We start from the raw sequence: 22,537 nt of genomic DNA, 5'->3' as shown, positions 1-22,537 counted from the left end.
AGAAAGCGAAGCATTCCATCCGTTGCTCACCAATAGATCCTTTTACACTGAATGGGTGCCGTCCAGAATGAGAGCTCATAAAAACAACACGGTAATCCACAAGTAACCCACATCACAGTTCAAAAACTACCTTGCCAAAAGCCAAGTGTTCATGAGATACAATTCCATCGCTGAAACCATTGCTCATTGTGATGTTGACTCATTCTGACGGCACCCCATTTACTGGAGGATCCATTGGTGAGAATATAATGGAATGCTACGCTTCTCTAAATCCGTTCAATGAAGAGTCAATGAAGAGTAAACATATCTGTACCATAGACAGCACTTTTTGGCAAATTTTCATTTTTGGACAAACTATTCCTTTAAGAATGACATTAGATTACAAGTAGCGATGATAAATGACTCTCTGTTATTGAACCATATGTTTATAATCGGTATCACATTCTGTAGTTATTTAGCTGAAAAAAAAATATATATATATATATATATATATAGTGAAATATGAAAAGAAAAGATAAAATAACTACATTTACATTTTCTCCCAGGGATTTGTAGCTATCTTAGGCCTTGCATAATTAATGAACTTACACACATAATACTGGTAATTATTCAGGAGTACAGCGGCAGTGAAGTGATACAAATGAGTGTTTATGCTTCAGCACTGGGGTTTCAGTGAGTTTACGATGTTTAACAGACTTCAGCAGCATGATGCTGCAAACAGAGAGAAACGTGTTCCTCTATCAGCGCTATTTCAATTCATCAAAGGTGATGTTTTTCATGAAAGCGTGCAAAAATGTTAAGATGGCATGTACTAAGTGGCGCGTGTTCCGTTCACGTTCTAACGTATTTCTCAAAATTTCTACTGATACTCAGCCGTTTCTTTCATGGGATGCATTAACAGCGATTTGCATTGTCTTAAAGAAAACGCTTAATGAAAAAACGCAACGTCCGAAACAATCGCCGCTTGGCTGTTATCTATAAATCACAGGCAATTTTGTGCCGTTTTCTGCTCCGCGCTTGCTGTTGTTATTGTTATTGGCTTCTTTTGTTTGAGGGGACAATCAATGATAAGCCTATTAACATAAGCTTGAGAAATTCAATTAAAAAAAGAGGGGAAAGTCTCACGATGATGTCTTAGAACTACTGGATAAACCGGTGGAAAATGAAGCTCTTTGCATATCTGTCACGTTATTCGAATGATCAAGCGTTGGTTCCGCGAGAGGAATATTCGATGCTTGCGACGCTGCTCGGTCATGACGTTTGATTGCGTGTGAAATTGTCCGCTGTTTTTTATTGTGAAAGAGAGGATTTAAGGCCCACTTTTTGTGAACAATAGCAGAACTGAGTAGTTTTCAGACAGCTTTAAAAGCGATTACTGCTTTGTTACGGGTTCAGTGACAGGTGTGCAGTCGATTACCATAGAAAAGAGTTTCTACTTAATTTGCAGTCTGTATGTATAACTTTTTAAGTGCTCGGAGGTCAGGGAAAAGACGTGCGATCTCCGTGTGCTTTGACTAGACATGGATAGCGTCTGTTGAGATCTTAATAAAAGTGGTAATATTCTAGTGGCACACGACAATTATATTAATAAAGATCATTACCGCTTTTGTTTTGTTCCCTTTTTGATGTCGAGATATAGAGGTAAAGAATATTTCCTGTGAGGCGGTATAAGTAAGCTGTCAGCTGTAGTTTATTTTCCAGTCGTGTATTTAGCTTTATTTATTTAGTTTTATTCATTAATATTTTAGCTGTCAGCTGTGTGCATACATACAGACAGGCGCACTCAATCAGAATCAAGAGAATCATGGAACTAACCGTTTTTAAAAAGCACTAACAAAAGCCAATATATTAATAATAGGCATGCTAATACACATCTAGATAATAGTCATAACTGTTCCCTATACTATGTTTTATATATATATGCACCGTTAATCCGCATCGCTGGGGTTTTTTGTAAAGATGTATTAATCAGATGCATTTGATTTAGGGTCTCTGTAATGACTTTTCTCAGTGCTAGACTCTCACCTCATGTATATTTAATTGAAGACACTGCAGCGTCATTTATATTTCAGTCCTGACACTCCAATAGCAGTTTCCTCTGCTGCTCTAGACTGACTGAGAGTGCACTGATCTCTACACAGACTCATTTTCATGTAACGCTCTTGGAAAATAGTTTTTCCTGCGCACGCCTAGATTAATACTGATTAGATACAGCTTAAATAAATTAAATATATAAATGAAAAAATGTTTAGTTGGCATATCAATGTGTCCTGTGGCATGGTAACTTTACAAATGCAATAAATAAATGAATAAACAGATAACCTCTAACACTGAAGATAAACCTTTCTCATGCTATTTGTGACTCTAAGAATGCAAATATAGTTTTGTTTTGTTTTTACCATGTTATTTGTATGTTAAGATTTTTTTGCTGCATTTTGTTATGGCATACAACAGAACAGTCCAATTTTTATTTTCAACTAACCAAAATGACTTAATTAATTAATCAATGGAAGGATAAATAAATAAATAAACAAACTATAAACATCTTCTAATGCACTATGGTACAATGGAAAATTATTGAGAAAATAACTTTTTATATATTTATTATTATTACTTTTTAATAATTTCATATTCTTTCAAAGACAACTGCCCAGTCAAAAAAACAATACAAATTGACACATTGCATTGCAATTAATTTTTTATTATTATTATTATTATTATTATTATTATTGCTGTTGCTTGTTTATTTATTTATTTTGTGGAGTTTGTTTTGTTTTATCAAAATATTCACACAGTTGAGATTTTGCTACTACCGTTTATGTTTTTATTAATGAATTGTATGATTTACTGCAAAAAGCACACTTTGGAAAGTTTTCACTGGATAGAAAAAGCATTAGCACATGTTTATATGTTTTGCAGGATAGTCAAATGTTCTATAGGTTCTACAGGTTGTCTCTGCTACATTGAAAATCAGGCATTACCACCCTCACTAAACCAACAGTATTGAGAAAAAGTCGACCAAAATGCATTTGCTGAACCAACCATGCCACACGAGTCAAGTGATGTTTCACAGACCTCCACGTGTCCATGTGTTGCACATCACAAGAATGCAATGTTGTACCAGGTGTGCATCTGAGCAAATTCATTACATCAGAAAATCCATATGAGGCTGGTTATATGAAGATGCAAATGTCAAATGTATCGGTTTAGATATCATGCACTACACAAACAAACAAACAAATAAACAAACACTACAAATAAAAAAAAAACAACTGGCAGCTGTGGTTTGCCAGTAACTTAACAAAAAAAATGAGAAAAACACATTTGCAGCCAATACAAGCTGAGCACGATTTGAATGTAAACCAGTATATTCAACAATTCTGTTGAATATATGTTTTACAGTTACAGACTTACAGTTAAAATTACACAGTAATTGATAATTACACTTTACAGCGTGTGGTAATTAGTTTTTTTTGAGCTTACTGACGCATGACAGTGCATTGTGTAAGAGAACTGCACTAGCGTGAGTGTTCATTTATTGATAATCTTCTAATTAATCATAATTAATCCTAATTGGTCATTGGTGTTTTATTGCCTCCAGTGTTCATTTCAGCTGGCCACCACGGTGAATTCTTCAATATAAGTGGATTTTTTTTATGAAACCCAATTTTCCTGTTTTCTCGAATTATATGAGTCTAGGTTGTTTATTTAATGTATAATTCATTTAGTGACTTTCTCGTATAACTAACTGTAGAAGTTCCGTTCTAGGCCGTTACATTGATATAAAATGACTGATTAACATGCCACCGCTGAGCAGATATTTGATGAGGTTTTTGTCTGCTCTGCTGTGGTAGAAACATTCTCATGGCATGAATCATGCATGGCTGTCCCTCCCTTGCTAATGAATTCAACTCCCTGCAGTCAAGTCAGGCATGTTGACTCTCACACCGCCTTCTTCTTCCAGTACAATCCCAAGGATGCGCCGACAGATGTGTCGGTCTTAAATTCAAATGTGCAAAGGAAGACGTCACTGCGTTGCGACACTACACGAGTGGGTTTCTTTGATCATCAGCGGACTGATGCAACGAGCAATTGAATTAAGAGACTGAAATTAGTATTGCAGCGCATTTGATGATATACCATGGCTTTGATCTGTGATTAAAATCCAAATCAATATAACACAAAAGAGAAAGCGTGTAGATTGATGAGTGTGTCAAGACTGCGAGGAAAGACAACCAGTGGCCAACCTTCATGAGAGTTGGAAACAAATCAAAATAAAGTTAAATAAAATGTACTTTAATTTAATAAAATGTAATTTATTGTAAAAAAAAATGATTAACAAAAAATTATAAAATAAAAATCAGCTAATTATAACTTAAATTTTAGCCTGCTTTTCTGTTATGCTATTTCTTTTTTTGTGGGCTGAGTGTTCAGTTTTTTTTTGTTTTGTCTATTTTTTGTCTTTTATTATCATTATTATTATTATTATTAAGTGGCTTTGCCAACTATACACTACTGAAATGTATAATAAATACAGCATTTTCATATGACTGAGGATGGTGAATGTGGATTGCTTTGAGAACATTGTCATCAAACTTTTTCCAAAAATTCATAAAAAACTTTTCAGAAACACTTAAATAGAGGGATAATTCTCATTAGTTGGGGGACAAGTAACTAGTTGTATTAGTCATTAACATATTGTGCTGTTCAGTAGTACTTCATAAATGTACTGCCTTACACATAAATATTAATAAGAACAAATTAAAGTTTGGACAGAAGTCAAAAAAAAAAACACTGACTTTAACCCTTTCAGTGGTGAGTTTACCCAAAATATTCTAGTGGTCCCCTAGATAATCTTTTTTGGGGTGACCGTTATTATTTCTCCTTACTGTTTCCATAGTAACTCATTTTGCTTTTGACACATGACACGCCATTTCCACAATACCGTGCTGTGACAGATGGATGCAGCTCGATTACATTTATTTCTTATTTGTTTAAAATATTCACAAACTCTGCTTACCATGTCGCCGATCAATCTGATATTCCGATATATTATATAAATGATCTTGACGTGATCTGTAACGCGACATGGACGCCAGCTTCAAATCTGTCCTGTCGATGATTTACAGCACTTGAATTCATCATTCTCTCAGGAATATATATATATAAGTGAGCGCGCTGGATCACTGGGGAGAAGAGTAGAGTGAACTCCTATAATTATTTACACTGTCTTATCTTATATGAATAAAACACATCAGCAAATTAAATTTGAGCATGGGTGTTATCAGTGTCACTCCATCTGTCTGTGTATTTTAGAAGCATTGAATTTTATAAGTAATATATTTTATTTAAATGTCTGAAAACCTAAAATATGCATTAAGTGGGTAAGAACACTGCATAATTGTGATTATATGACATGCACAGTACACGCTCTTTTTCTGGCTCAGCTCAGCAGATGCAGAGAAAGCGCAGTTTCAATTTGGAACTCATCTAAGAATTTAGTAATGAAAAGAAGACAAAAACACTAGAAGTAGGGACAATATTTTACCATGTTTTTCTATATGTTATTTTGTTATGTAAATATACCATAATTACATAATACAAAATATAAGACTTGAGATAGTGAGCAGTAGTAGCATCTTCTGTTGGAAAATAATGCACATCAAAATTATACTTTTGTATTATTCTAGTAGTAGCAGTAGTAGTATTTACATAAAATGCAAAATCAGCACCTTCTGGAAATAGTTACACTCTCTTGTGAGATTGGGTTCATAAGTACACAAATTTAATTACCGAAACGCTTCTGGTTTTCAAGACAAGAGAAAAGAAAGCAGCTTTCAAGAATTGACTCTTCAAACTTTAATCTTTAGACTGCAAAAGACAACATATAAAATATGTAGAGCAAGTTGAAAGCTAAGAGAAAGATATTTTATTAGGTTTTCTTTGTTCCCATAAGAAATCTGTGAGAGTGTTGTAATGTTGTTGTATTAGAAGCAGATGCATTGCTGATAAAACAACATGCACATGCGAATCCCCTTCACAATCTTCATGTCTCCTGTGGTTGCAGGCGGGAATGACTCACTGTCTAGTTTTTCGTCTTTGTTGTCATCTCTCGATTGCTTTGCCACAAATCAGCAGCATTCAACAAAGACCAATGACTCTCATTGTTGGGTCCATTAAGAGAAAGCTTCAACCACTTAGTAAATAACTCAATAATATCAAAGACAAATGTGCCTGTGGTCAATATATGAGTCAGAAGTGAAATTGATTTTGTCATTATCAGTTACATTCTGTCTCCGAACTGGTAATGAACCTTCATCGATTTTCTTGTTTTCAAAATTCAGCTTTCTATCCTACACCAAACACGCCATTATAGACTCTCTGGGAACTACTAATAATAGAGAAAAACAATAAACATATTGCCATACAGATTGCACATAAAGCATTCAGCACAATGCATCTTGGTATTGATAGGAAGGCAGGCTTTAAATTGCTTTTAAAAATGGTTATTCGATAAATATTCCCTAATGTTTTGGGGGTTTTTGAAAGAGAGCTTCTTTTCAGGATCAAAGGAGTTAAGTCACAGATAAAATGGATGTTTGTCTGCTGACCCACAGGCCATCCAACACGTAGGTGACTTGGTTTCTTCAGTTGAACACAAACAAAGATTTTTAACTCACGCCATTGCAGTCTGTCCAGTCCATATAATGGAGGTCCAGCCCCGGATTGTGATTGATAATCCCTTAACTGAGATCCATGCAGCTAAGCAATAAGAAAAGATGTGAATGTAATTCAGGGCAGTTGGACATTACTATAAATCAGAGGCATAAAAGCAATATAAATTGTTTCATGTCTTTATACATCAATGTATCATCATGAGCCATATGTTTTAATTTGGTTTTGTCTGAGTCCACATTATGACTGACCGTTCTGGAAATGGATCTTTAGTTATAAATCTTTGTTTAAGAAAAAAGTCTGTCACCTACATCTTGGAGGCCCTGGGTTGTAAACAGATATTTTCATTTTGGGTAAACCTTTCCTTTAATTTTCTCTAAAGAAACTGTATCCCTGATTCCTTTGCATTAGGCAGAAGCTGATTTAAATACATTGTTCGTATTATTATACAACAAATCACGAGGCGTATCTGCATGACCCTGACAACAGCATGGAGGAAAGTTTGCAGTTTTGGCTTTAGCCCCTCAGAAGCGCACTCTGGACAATCGGAGAGCTAGATTCCGGGCAGAGCTTGAAATGTTTTTGCTCGATTGTGAAGCTCTGCAGAGCTTCCCGACAGACATTGCAACCTGGGACTTTTTCTCACAAACTCAACATATACAAAGCGTGAGAGCCAGCGGGTTTCAAAACTCAAAAAGCGACGCTTCCGCTGATGCGTAATGTAAGGCTGTCGTCAACAGCAATGACTGGTCCACCTCTCTGATTAGAAATCATTTGAAATAGTCTGCAAACCACAACAAAAACACGCCAGTCCAGTCTGATGCCCTTCTATCAAATCATCACTGCGCTGGCCTAGTTCTAGCAGTTTCAGAGGATTCTATTATTCAGCTTTTTTTAGGTTGAATTGTATATCTACAATGAAAGTCTCCGCGGTCATTCACTGGTGTCTGCGGAAGTTGTTATTCCAGACAAATGTCTCTTCTGTCATAACACTCAAGTCTCACACTCCATGCTGCCTCAAGACCCTTCGTGCCAGGTTGCGATGTCAATGATGTCAAATGCTTTGGCTCTCTTGTGTCTTAAATTGTGTCCACGACCGTCAGGTTGAAATGCGTGTTTTGTAAGCGGTTTCAGGACCCAACAAAGGAAGCTTTGACTTACTTGATCGTGGCTGCAGAGCAAGACATTAAGAATGTGCTGATGCACACAAATAATGCCGACATATGTACAGCAAGCAGTAATGAATGAATGAATGAATAAAATAATGAAGTAAGGAAGTCTCTTTATATAACCACAAGGCTGCATTTATCTTGACCAAAAATCCACTTTTTCTTATTCTGAGACTGAGCAAACTAGAGGAAATGTTTTGTTGGCACATCAGTCTACACTCGTTCAATGAAACCTTTTCGTATGTTGCTCCTGTTTCATTAGGCGTCCGTGCTCTCTGAATCACATGGTGACTGACGTTTCAGGGGATCTTCAGCGGAAGACTGAACCGTTTGAGAAATAGTCCCTGGCATGTCATGACAGCGCATACATCCAGCACATCATCACAAACCTGAAATGAAGCACGACTACAAAAAAACACCAGCATAGGAGAATGACACTCACCCGCACTGATGTGAGTTTGGCATCAACATTGTGACATCACCCGAATCAGGTCAGATGGAACAAACAAAACAACGAAACATTTCAAATAGGCATAAGAAAACAAAAGTTTAACTATATAGAACAGTTTGTATTTATTTATTGAAAGGGGAAATATATATTTGTAGGTCTGCAAATGTAGTGATGTAAAAAGCGAGAATATCTAACTTTCTTGCAATACTTAGTTAAAAATAGTGCGATTCCACACAAATATATACAATGTATAGAATTAAAAAGTACATATTGATACTAATACTATACTAATACTATTATTATTATTATTATTATTAATATTAGTAGTAATGTTAGTAGTCAGTATTAGTAGTAATAATAATAATAATAATAACTTTGTTGTTAGTTTATATTTTACTACTGTATTATTATTAGTAAGTAGTAGTAGTAAGTAAATAGTAAGTAAAATAAAGTAGATATAATCTTCATTTATTCACTGTTTTTGGTGGAAAACCACAGGGACCTTCTACATGAGTCTGTGATGCAGGTTTGCAAACACTTATCATTACAGATCTGAGTGAAATGCTGTAATTATCTTCTCCTAAAAATCTTGCAGAAAACGATGTGAACAGAGCGGGGACGAGTTATCCTAACAGTTCCAGTAATACGGTTTCAAGGGTTTGTTCAAATCAGTATGAAGGCAACAGTAATGCCGGAAGCTGCTTGCTTTAGCCGGCACCATTAATAATGTATTCTTTATTTAATGTGTCATTATAAACTGGACACTTTCTTATAAAGAAAAGCTTGCGCTTTGCACTTACTACTAGACAGCGTCCCTGGGGCAACCTGGATCCCAGTATCGTACCGGTCCATTAATCACATCTCACGGGCCTTGAACACAACGAACTTTTGAGTTACTAGCCCCAGATTTCCCCACTAATCTAATGCGTGCACACAGTCTACCTGATGCAGTATATTCCAGTAATGATTGCTGATATGTCTTACCTTTGGCGATCGGGAAACATACTCTCTAGCTAAGTATCACGAATGCAATTGCTTAGCAGCTCTCTGGAATTTCACGGATCATAATTCTATGCGTCCTACATACATTGCATAACCCTTGTGAAAATGGGTGCACTTTGACGTACTTTTTAAAAGAGAGTGCGTATTAGGAAAGATTATACTGTAATACTAAATAATATCTCATTAAGTGTGAAGTGAGCGTAATGTTTGCAGAAAATGATTTGCATGGTGTGCAACTAATAACATGTATGTGTTACATTTATTTTACATTCAATCGAAGCTAAACTTCAGACGCTTTGTATGCACACATAAGTATATTCTCATATATACACTTCCATCGTGTTTGAAATACAGTTAAACATTTGAGTTGTAATTTAATATGTTAAGCATTTGCCATGCTTTGTAATGCCAATCATTCACGTCTGTTTCTAGTCTAGACACATCATATCGCATCAGAAATGGTCCACACTCAGTAGTTCATAGGTGTCGCAGCAAACAAGGCACATAATTTTTCATTCTTTTAATGCTATGCTTGGAAGAATATGATAAAACACAGTCATGTAATCAGCGTAGTTTAATTAAAACACTCCCTGCTGATATTATGACCTGTGTTTCTCTCACACGTCATGTATTAGTTTTCTCTGCATGCAGAACTAAAAAGAGCTCCGTAATGAAACGCATTCATCTTCTGTATTCAGGAATGCTCAGGTCATTGCCACAGGTGATGGTCTTTACATTAATGATATTGATATCCTTTTATTCTTTTTCATGAAAAAAAGTTATTATTGTGCTCGCTTACATGGGAATGAATTTAGAATTCACTGGCTGCTGCTCTTTAATTGGACACACTTTTCCTTGTGTTGCCCGCGTCATTGATCCTACGCTGGTCTATGAAGCAAGGTCCAGTCTCTTATAGTTATACATGCACTTCACTTTGGCCCGTAAAGAAATGTTGTCAAGAGACATTAAAGATATCGAGGCGATGGGCAAGAGCTGATCATGGCCAATGCACTGTTTGCATTGCTTAATTGGTCATATTTAACAATCTTCTTGATTTTTAACTGTAATAAGCGCTGTGGCTTATACAATTAGCGATACATCGGTTTGAAAGTATTATACATACAACTGATTAATCAGCATCTGTGCTACGATTTGTGAGCACAGAAACCTTTGTCTATTTATGAGGCATTAATGCAGTTGGCAAAAAATGCATTAAGTTTCTTAGTTTATGTTAAACACCATCGTAATCAAAAAGATATGCATTTTAATAAGCAAATGCATGAATCTTAATTATGTAAATCTAAGTATATACCAAATATTGTGAGCTGCTTTGGGAAACAGGCAACCAGATTTCTTTATTAAGGGTGCTTTCACCAGCGTTTGCTCTGATATAGCTTTCTCCAACCTTTTTCAAGTAGACAAATTTTTAACGGTCTCAGGTGAATGTTGAAGGAAGCGAATCTGCTTCTTTCAAAACTGGCTAGTCACACGGTGATTGTTGGAGTTAAAAGTTTGTCTCGGTGCCACCCAGGTTTTACTTACTCACAATCTTTTTCACATTTTTACTGTGTTATTACAGACTGCCAGATCTTTACAGATAAGCAACATTTGCGTGAATTTCTCTGTGTTTGGTTTTTTCTTGAAGGTGAATTTTCAGGTTTTCGCTGCCACTTCTGCTGTTTGACACAATCCTTTTTAGTGATTGATGTTTCCTATCATTCACTTTCTCAGTTTTCAACCATTTATCCTGTTCTCTCTGATGAAGTCTTTGTGTGCTGTGTTCCACGGACATCATCCGTAAAATACAACTGTTCCTAAAACATCAGAAAAGGGGCTGTGAGAATAGAGAAACCCTATTAAAAACGCTAATACACTATCATTTTTATTTTTAATCAGATAAGTCAGTCATTCTGTTGGTCATTATATTATCCAGCAGTCACACAACATCATAAACCACTGATATTAAAAATTCAGGTGCTATGTCTATACATTGAAATATAGCATGATATTTGTTTATTTTAGGTTGTGTATCCAAAATCCAACATTAGCCTTCTTTAAGACCCTGTCTCATATTAGGATATTAAATTTTAGTGAATTTCTTTGGTGTTTCATTACCACTCCCTCTCCTTGGTCTTTTTGGAAATGGGTGACATTAATTTAGTGACAGCACACTGGACACATGGTAACATTTTGTAAGAATTTTCTCATAATTTAACAGCTCAGAAAAATGTTATGGAGTTTCAAATCAAAATATGAGGACCACCTGGACTAAAATAATGTTTATTACAGATTTTGGGAAGATATAACAAATGAACAGAAAATATATTTCAGTATTCTGCATGACATATCGTGTGTATTACTAAGGAAATCTTGTCAATGATTACTCCCATTAGTACATTTCTATTTTCATTATGTTGCTTATAAAAACATTACATTAACATGCAATTTAGATATAGAAAAGTGGTATATTGAATAATTCTGGTAAAAATAGCTGAGTATCATCTTTATACAAAGTCTGGTAAACAAAAAAAAAATAGAATTAAATGGATTGGTGAGACATAACATAGCAACTTATGGATGAATATCAATTTGTTTATTTTTACGTTATTATAATGCTCTAAATAACGTAAAACCTTTTTCTCAACAAACTGGAATATTTCACAAGACCAATAAAAAACATTTTTGGTGACTTGTTGGTTTTCTTGAAAGTATGTTCATTTACTGAACATGTACTCAATACTTGGTAGGCCCCTTTTCCTTTATTACCAACATTTTGGGCAGGTGTGTAGAGCAGGTGCCAAATCCTGCTGGAAAAATAAAATCAGCATTTTCAAAAGCTGCTCTCATCAGTAAGAAGTATGAAGTGGTCCAAAATTTCTTAGTAAAACGTAGGTGCAATGACGTTGGTTTTAAAAAAAATACTTAATGGACAGGCATAGCAGATAACATTGAACTATGGGCTATGGGCTTCACGCCTCCTCCCCGGGCTCTAGAATCTTGGTTTCTAAATTCTAAGCGATTGGTTTCTAAACTTGCTCTCATCTGAAGAAGGACTGTGCCACGAGACGCATTGGTCCGGTTTCTTCTTCTCATTCAAGCCGGTGGAAGATGACTCTGGCAGCTGTCTGCTGCGTTCAGGATTGGCTAAATCACGATGGCTGTAGCCAGGGTTCACTTGACATGTCAGTATGTGGTGGATCAGCAATTACCTTGACCTCAGCCTCAGTCCATTCCTTGAAGGTGAAGAAGAAAGAATTTTTGACAATCCTCATAAGGCTTACTGAGTTCTCTTAGTTCAGTTGTCTTATCTTTTCTCTCCACACTTACTTCCTTCCACTCCACTTTTTCTATCAGCATGTGGATATGCTTTCCTAACCCAGACAATAGCTCAGCTTCTTTGATTCATAGATGCCTGTAGCTTACCTCCTTAGCAGAAGGGTGGTCAGTGATTATTCTTTCTGGACAACTGTATCAGATCATGATACTTCCCAAGATTATGTAGCCTAAATGAGACCAAACTAAGAGACCATTTTGAAGCTCAGGAAACCTTTTTCCACGTGTTTTGAGTCCTACACATTAACATTGGCATGTCACCATATTCTGAATTTGTTGTTGAAATTGATAGGTTTTGGTTAAATGTGAGTATTAAAATCTAATCTTAAAAGAACCAAGGACTTAAGCTACCACTCAGTCTGTGCATTATATTGAATTTATTTAACACCTTTTAATTTTCACAATTTGAGTTGAGTTACTAAAATGAACTTTTTACATTTATTCTAATTTACTAGTGACATTACATTATGCTGGGAGATTGAAAACAAATATACTTTTAGACATTGGCATCTTGCATATCAGCTTTGCATCTGTCATGGGTTTCTCATAGACCAGTAGGACATTTCAGTAGCTCACAAATCGGAGAAGTGGCCCAGGCAAAGCAGTATGCAATACCTTTCTATATCAATGTATTGGTCACATGGCCAGACCTGAGGTTTTAGTGCCATACTCAGTTTCAAATTTATTTTTGAAACATGCGTAGCGTAGATTAGTAGGACCTACAAAAAATGGGTGTACACAGAGATACATATTTTATGAGACCAGGTTAGATAAAAGTGTTTAGATAGAAACCAAAAATGCTGCTTATTAACCTTACTTTTTGTGCTCGTTTTAATGAAATACATTAGCTTATTCCACCTCTATTTACATCTTTGTGAGTTATTTTGAAAAACTATTTTCCTAATATTCACTATTTGTATTATTATTATTATTATTGCAATGACTTATTTTTAAATGCATCTTTTATTTTTATTAAATCAATTAATTTAGATGATACCACATTGAAGCATAATGCACTTCTTATTTTCCCAGCAGGAATAGCTGAGGGAACACCACCTCAACACCACATACAGTAGCATGTACAAGCAACCAGCACTGCACCTTCCTGCTATGCAGCAACACTGGCATCCGTTCCCATCCACCAGCGGGTGGTATTGATAAATGCGATTGCAGGTGGCAGTGCACGTGATGTTTGACGGAGCCGACGATGCAGCGCTCCGTATGTAGCCTATCCTGTCAGAGAAGCTACGCACTTTCACTGCTTGGCCCCTCCTGGACACCATATGGCCTCTTTCCTTCTGAACAGGAGAAAACTAAGCTGCGCGTCTGCCGTCTGTTGGTTTCAGCTCCTGGCATGAAGGTGAGGCAGATTTATCTCTTGGCAATTTCTACGATACGGATCGCATAATGATCGCGCCACTGAAGCCAAATGAAGAAATTCGCCGAAACAATAAATCTGCGCAGTGGTGCTGATGTTATCATCTTCTTTACAACCATGATGATATTTGCTTTAGGACAGTGAGTGGGCTGGCATGCCGATGTTCTTCTAATTGCATTCTGAGATTTTAATCCCACTACATATCGTCTCTCAATCACATGCTCCACGAATGCAGGTCATCAGTTAACTTAGCGAAGACAAAGCTGGAGAGCTTTTAATGGATTATGGACTTCCTTATTTTAGCTTGAACAATGGTTTTGAGTTAAAAAGAGCTTTAAGAACAATTACCAAATCCAAATCAAGGTCAAATGGAAATAACTAACAGATCTTTTTAGTTTTAAGTATATACCAGTACAGTTATAAAGAAGCATTATTAACAGGTTTTGTATTGAAAAATGTTTACTTTTAAGAACTGATGCTGAAAATTCTTTGGGGAATGCGTTGTATATGGCAACTCGTTGAACCATGTATCATTATGGAAAAGAAATAATAATCTTTAAAATGTTTTTAAGTGCGGTGGATCAGTCATTGAGCTGATTTACATAAGCTCCACGTTCAAAGGTTACAAGCGTCATCGATATAAGCTGTGTAAGGGAATTTACTATTGCTGTTGCTAAATTTGTTAACATTTATTCACGTTGACCAACGCACTACAGAATAGACAAGCGCGCAGAAAAAGCGAATTTTATACTCCACAGACCGTCGCTTTACGTGCACCGGCAGTCCAGCTCATTTTAACACTTTCCTACAACTTCTGCGAGTGCCAAACTGGTTTTGTTTCAATAGATCTTACGCCAAGAAACGTGACACACAAAGGCGTACTATTTCGGTAAACAGACGAAAAGCGATGACAAATAGCACACATCAAGTCTGGTGATGAACTTCATTGTTCTAGTAATGACTCTCTTTTTCTGTATTAAACATTTTGAGTCAGTATATATTAAAAAGGTACCAAAAGTTTGTTTCCTGATTATGCTTGTTTTTGTGTTTATATGTTTGCTACTGTAAAGATGTGCAACTTATACTGTAAATGTAATCAGTCAATGAGTTGATTACCTGTTCTTTTTGCACTTTTTTATGCCATAAACATTATTTTTAATAGTTCCACCTATAGCGTGTCCAATCATGCAGTGTCCTAGTTATATGAATACATTTCAGCGTAATTATTATTTGAAATGCAGATCCATGAGTGAAAAGGTGCATATCTGAGAAGCACACACTGTTGGGAGAGATAATGGTGTAGATAGGGTAATAAGTGTGCTTTCAACTCCCTGCAAACATGATCAATGTCTGAGTAAATACAGAAGAGGCCAGTGCTTTGTATACTTTTGCAGTGTGGTGCGCAGCAGTAACGGTTTCTGCGTAAAGTGAATTTGCAATAGACAGCAGTCCACCGGCCTGTACGTGAATGGACTGAAAAAGAGGTCAAGCGCCTGATGCAGTATCCCAGCTCTGCCACGGATTAGTTAAATCTTAATGTGCTGTATGCGGCATGACCTGCTTTCTGCTCCACAGCACTGGTAGCTCTGCCCCTGCCGGATGCTGAGATGTATAATCACTCATAGTAACTGCTCCATTAATGCGATTTTGCTGCTGCATTTCTACAAAGAAGTCAATGTGCTTTTACCACGAATCAGCTGCTGTTGTATCCTTTTAATTGTGTCACTTTAAATACGCTGAAGCCCTACACGGCAGCCTGCCTGTAATCTGCCATGAATGATGGCAAAGACCGACCGTTATATACTGACCATAAACAAATAAAATGGCATTCGTTTTCCACCAGTAGTGCTAGTTTCACTCTTCAATAAGGGAGAGTTTTTGTGTCCAGGACACTGGGCTACTAAATTGCATTATCTTCGCTGAATAGGGTTGCGTATTCAAAGCGCAATACAAGTCAGTGGAAAGTTTATGAGTCTGCATTGATAATAGGTATTAATACAGATCACCTTGGTGACAGAGGAAGGAACAGCCGAGTGAGAACACACACAGCATGAAGCAGTATAAATCAGGAAGTTTTTCGGCAGTTTATTTCCACAACGCTGTTCTTAATCTCATTTCTTCTGATTTTAAAAATTTGTATTGTTATTTAAAAAACATATTCACTTATTTTTGATACTTCTTGGCCTTGTATAGTCGGTCCATACACCCCCTGAGCTAAATTTTCGGCTTCCAGCAAGCTAGTAAAATAATAATATAAAATAATAACTTCTCACATGAAAGAGAAGAAAAAAAAATAACAACTATATATATATATATATATATATATGTATATATATATATATACTTTCTATACCATAAATTGAATATATGCATGTGAATACCTATGCACATTAAGTAAGCATAGCGTGGCATCAGCTTCTTTCCTCTGTTCAGCTAAGATATATCAAATAAATACTAACAAATTTTATCTGCCTATATCATCGCATCACCCGCAGAAGTGGGATCTGAGAATAAACCTTTTTCTTTGGGGCGGTTTTAGTAGGGCGAGCAGCTAAAAGAGGAAAATGCAGCTAATGCGTTTTAAATCGGTAACATGTTTATTTGTTTGCATCACGGTACGTCCTGATTGATCCACCTGCAAATGGCGCCACCTTCATGTGTGTGACCTTTGGTGCCTGAAACTTACTGAAGTGGGTTGCGGAGTTGAGTTCGGAGCCAGGCTGTTGCCGAACAAACACACAAGCAGTGGCAGTCTTCGCCATCATCTTCATCAGGGCGGCGTCGGAATGTAAACACATGTTTGTGCCTGGTGGTGACTGCAGGGCCACAGCCCGTGTGAGCAAAGTTCATTTCAGAAGACGAAGACACGGTATTTATAGGCATTTCTGTTTCGCATTAATTGCCAGTGCTGCGTCTCATTGCATCGACTCTTTGCGCTCATTCCAAGGGCTTATTGGCAATGAAACGGCTCTGTAGAGTCACAACGTTAAGTACATGCTGAAGAAAAATAACAGCTGTCAAATTTAACCAAAGGAATAACTCTGCCAAAAGTAGAAAATTTTGCTGAAAATGTCTTTCTCACCTCAGGCCAACAAAAATGTAGATGATGGTGTGTTTCTTCACAGAAACAGATTTGGAGATAATTATCATTATATCACTTGCTCACCAGTAGAGTCACACCATTCCAATCCATCAAATAACATCTTGAGGAAGCCAAGAAAGCTACACGCGTTTGCTTGGCTCAAATCCATCATTAGCTGTTTTAACTTCATGACTATTGCTTCTGGCCTGAGATGTGAGTACATAATCTACTCTTGCTTGCCTTGCAGTGAAAAGTCCATCTCTTATGAATCGGAGAGAGGTATTGTGTGAGTTAATGAAGTATTAACTGCGCTAACATGTAATAAATGTGCTGCAGTCCATTTCGAGTTTTACTTTGCTAAAGCAAAGCAGGCAATTTGTGCCCATTTATTACATGAAGCTTACTGAATACATAAATAAAATGGACTTAAGTATAAATAGAGGTTGTTATTTTTCATGTGAAATGAGGCACAGAGTGATGCAAGAGAGAAATCAGATGAGTACAGATGTAGTACAAATGTATTACATTTCTTGCTTTGAGAACTCTATTAGTCAATACTGCAGCTCAAGTCATTTCTTAATGTAAGAATTATTTTGACATAAAATGCTGTTCTGACCTTATGTCAGAATCAGTTATAAGATCATATATATATATATATATATATATATATATAAATATATATATATACTATGCTGCATATATATATATGTATATATGTGTATATATATATATATATATATATGTATATATATATATATGTATATATATATATTATGTTCTTCCTCTATATATATATATATATATATATATATATATATATATATATATATATTTTTTTTTTTTTTTTTTTATTTTATTTTTTATTTTTTTTTTTTTGGTAGGAAAACACATGCACACCTTTGTCTGAGGATGTGTGTTTCACTCAAAATCAACTTATACAAATCAACAGAAATATTTACATTTGCTCATATCACAGGCTAACCTTTCTTTGCCGTTAAGCACCCAGGACAGGAGTTCTGTTGTTTTCTGTGGTTTGTATTAGTAGTTAATTGACACTGGACAGGAACTCTTGTGCAGACTCTCAGAGGAACAGTTCAGTCTAGATCTTTTTCACCTCTCATTCTGTCTGCATCACTACGCTCACAAAAGGCTGAGGACGGACAGGTGTGTGATGTATTTCCTTATTAAGCGGTGTGTGCTGTAGGCAAGCGTCACCGGCTTGCACGTTCAAACTGATCCTAAACCAAGGTATTATACATCAGAGCAAATCTCATCCCTCACGGTTTTATGAATGATTCACGCCCACAAACTGTAAGTGATCAGATCTTTTGCATCTGCTGAAAGACAGGACAGTGTTTGTGTTTTTAAACACATCATTTTTAAATAAATAAATAAATAAATTCAGAATTGTGGAATAAAACATAGTGATTAAACTGCGGCATAAAAGCGTAATAAAAAAAAGAAAGAGTGTCGAGGTTTGCGTATTGAAGCCGTGTTTTAGCACCACTCAGTGAAATTTCTCTTTGAGACCTCTTTGTGAAACTGAGATGCATATTGCGATAAGACCTCAGTTGGAATTATAGTGATATATGCAATTATGCAGATATTACTTCACAGCTCACATCTCACATTCAATAAGTATTGATATTTTTTGTTATTCAATTATAATTTAGTTAATTAATTTTTGTGTCATTTCTTTGCAGATTCACAGCTGGAGTTTATTCATTTCAGAAGCCATTCTTTTATTATCTTGGAATTCTGAATTTCTATCATCAGTTCTGAATTATCATCTCACAGATTCAGTTTTTATCATAATTATTTATGAGTTTATATCACAATTATGTCTCTATATCTTCCAGTATTTTCACTGTATGTTAATATAATTTCATACAATTGTATCTCACAGTTCATTTTTTTATTTCATTTTTGGTTCAGTTTGGATTCTATTTGGTTCCAGCATTCACTTGAATTCTGATTTTTTTAGTTTTATCTCCCAATTTCTTAGATTTATTTCTAAATTCTGTTTACACGGCATCGTAATTCTGGGGTTTGTATATTACTGTAATTCCTCTGGGTTCACGTATTAATTGTGGCTATTTCTCTACAAATACAATAATATCTACTGTTCTACAAAATGCTAATCAATAGCAGAAACTGTTAAACAAGACTGCATCACTATTTTATCACATGTTTTAGCTGTGATTATTACAGCAACACACCACTAAAGCACACTAATAAAACACAAATGCTAAAATATATAGCCGCATTCACAGTTGGTATTAAGAAGCCCTCCCTTTGAATAAGTGGCTCTGCTGGCAATATTTACGTTTATTTTCTGCAAGACCCAGTGTGTTGACCACCTGTTAATAGCTTGTGACTGTATTGCTCCTAGTGTAACATGTATTAACCCACTCTCCCTCATAATTAATGTTTAATTTCACATGAAGATGAGATGATCTCACGCCACTGGGATGACAGGAGAGAACTAAACAAACCGCTACTGCTTGGATCCAGCCTGAGTCCCACAAAACTACCTTCATTAGCAGCAGGTCATCGGTAATGTCTAAGGAGACTTATGCAAGGAACATTAGCAAAAAGAGTATGTTGCACACATATTACAAATTACAATGCAAGCGGAAACACACAGCTCTGTTGGTGATTGATGAATTTTGCACATTTTAATAAAGCTCATGCTCCCTGAATGGCAGCGATTCCATTTCAGTATATCTGAACACTCACATTGGCGTTAAACTGTGCTAATATTTAATTTGAAAAGAGTGCAGTGAAGCATGGATCTAATATAGACATTTTTGCTAATACGTGCGTGTAAGTTGTTTCATTATTGCTTGAGTGGCTCTTATCTTTGAGATATTTTGTCATACAGAGGCTCATTAGGCCCTGCAATGATGACACATCTTTTTTGCATAAATACCTGCTAACAAGTCACTTGCGGTGTCAAATTTCGGAAATATCTTCATAGAACCACTGATATTTTGCTAACTAATCTAATAATTTTTGGCATGAAGAAAGAAAAAATGAACAGTTTTGACCCATGCATTACCATTTTTGGCTCATTCTGAATAAACCCCAGCCATTTTAAGACTTTTGATGTCTACCATACCCCCAAACACATTAAACGTGCATTTATTAACTATCATTTGTATTAGAATAGCCTTATATGTTGTAAAGATTCTGTCACTTTGCAGTCAGTGAATATATACCATGCTTACTAGATTATGGCCAGTTCAAGGAACCTCCAATCAATAAATTAATAAAGGAGATCATTTAAATTCTCGAATGACTTCAAAGAAATGCTTTACAAAGAAGAGTTTCTGTGCATCGTTCTGTTTTCTTGCTCTCATAATCACTTGTTAGTGTCTCATTACCTTTTAATATACTTATTTAGTGCTGCAGGAGCACATGCGGTGATGCATTTTTTTTTCTTCTTTCCAAAAAATGTGCATTTTACATTAATAGATAATAGCTAATGCCAGACAGTGATAGAAAAAAGATCCTTAGTAAAAAGTCTTTAATAACACACTCAGCAGACAATTCTAACAAGAGAACTACAATAGTGCAACTTATGCATATAAGAACGGACAACCGGGACTGACCATAAGCAAATGAGGGAAATAATGATACATGAGATCGTGAATTAAACAAATCACCGGGACAGCTGATAAATAAGTGATAACCCTGAACAAGAAAAGACAAGGAAACTAATGAAAACAAACTAAAAGTCCATTATGGCCAAAACCATGTAGAACCAGTGTCCATTTGAAAGAATCTAACCATAAGTAAAAGCTCTTATATTTAAGGCCCAATGGTAGAAACTGAAATTTCATACCGAGAAGTCAGCAGATGTTGGACATTTACACTCAATTATTTGATGTACGGGTATTTGTTTGCTCAGTGCATTAGGTAGATATCAATTTCATGAAGCAAGATTTCTGAAAAAATTGCTTTGTTAGAAAATAGGAATATTCTATATCACAACAGATAGATTGATTGATTGATTGATTGATTGAATTGACTTTACAAATCAAGATATTACCACATATTTTAACAGTACTAACATATTTGGAGACATTTTGAGAGGATCAGACAGAGACATAATTTGTAGTCCTGTAAAGTTATTACAATCACACTGTAAGCCGCATTAATCAGCGTAAACTCAGAGAGAATAGACAAACAAGGATAGATCAGTACTAAATGCTATTAGAAAAATCAAAGTAAAATAAAAAAAGGATTCCTGTAGAACAGATACCTTTACGTCCTACACTTCAAGTCAGAGGGTCAGTTTTAAGTATAATTTTAAAAATAGGTATATTTTTGTCACAAAAAGAATCAAACTGCTTTGAAGACATGTTAACCCCTTGGAGTGCATAGGTTCACTTTACAGCAGATATATGCCCTTTCCTTGGAGCTTCAGAATAATGGTCATTATCCACCAGCGTTACCTAAGTTAGGAAGATCCAGGATAATTACAAAATATATAATATATAATATAAATATGTATATATATATATTACTCTGTTTCTCTGAAATAAGAAAGTTACATACAACTACAGGGTGGCTTGGACTTGTTTTTTTTTTTGGATGAACTTCAAGTCAGGATTACACAGTCACCTACAGTTAGTCATTTTGGGACAGCAAATTGTTTATAAAGTTTGAGCATGTCCTTTATCACTTCGGCTTGCTTTCTCTTTCATGCCTTCTGAACAAAGAACTGTTTAAATGCAGGTATGCAAAGTTTAGTAGTCGATATGCGATCAGGCGGTACTGTTTTCTCATCCCCGAAGAGGACGGCAATGCGAGTCGATCATTGGGCTCCGATCCAGACAAGCAGCAGAGGCGATGTCCCTCTCCACCTGGAGGCCTGTTGTAATTCGTGGCATAGCCCCGACTAATAACCCGGATGTGCTGCGACTTATCCAGGCCCCAAAACGCAGCCTGCATGCTCCAGCAGAACAACTTCTGGAGGCTTCACCCACGCCCCACAGAACCGGCCGTCGGCCAAGCGTCGAACACTCATCCTGTCGCTCGTGATCTCATTAGTCAGCAGTTAGGGGCCTAACCAGAGCCGCCGCCACACTTCGCTTATTACGGCCCGCTGTTGTTCCTGAACCTCTCTGTGGTCGCCTTTATGCCCAGATGTCTTTCAGCAAGCTTTGTATTCACCCGCGGTCAGCAAAACGCCTTATTACACGACTCCTGGCTCGAGGCTTCTCCCGAGAAAGCAAATCAGCACCTTAGCGAGACCAAGCAGCAAAGTATCTGAATTTCACGATCATATTCCACAGTCTGCGACCAGAACGGCCATGTTAGTTTGTGATTTCATGTACCCGCACAACAGAAGAGAAGCGTAATGTGAAACATAAACAAACACATGAGAATATGCAAATGTTGGAAATGTTTAGCTAGGTTCCTTTATAGAGAATAAACAC

The sequence above is a fragment of the Puntigrus tetrazona genome, chromosome 5 (genome assembly GCF_018831695.1).
Source record: "Puntigrus tetrazona isolate hp1 chromosome 5, ASM1883169v1, whole genome shotgun sequence".
NCBI lineage: Eukaryota > Metazoa > Chordata > Actinopteri > Cypriniformes > Cyprinidae > Puntigrus > Puntigrus tetrazona.
The sequence above is the reverse complement of the archived record's forward strand: the minus strand, read 5'-3'. Positions refer to the sequence as shown.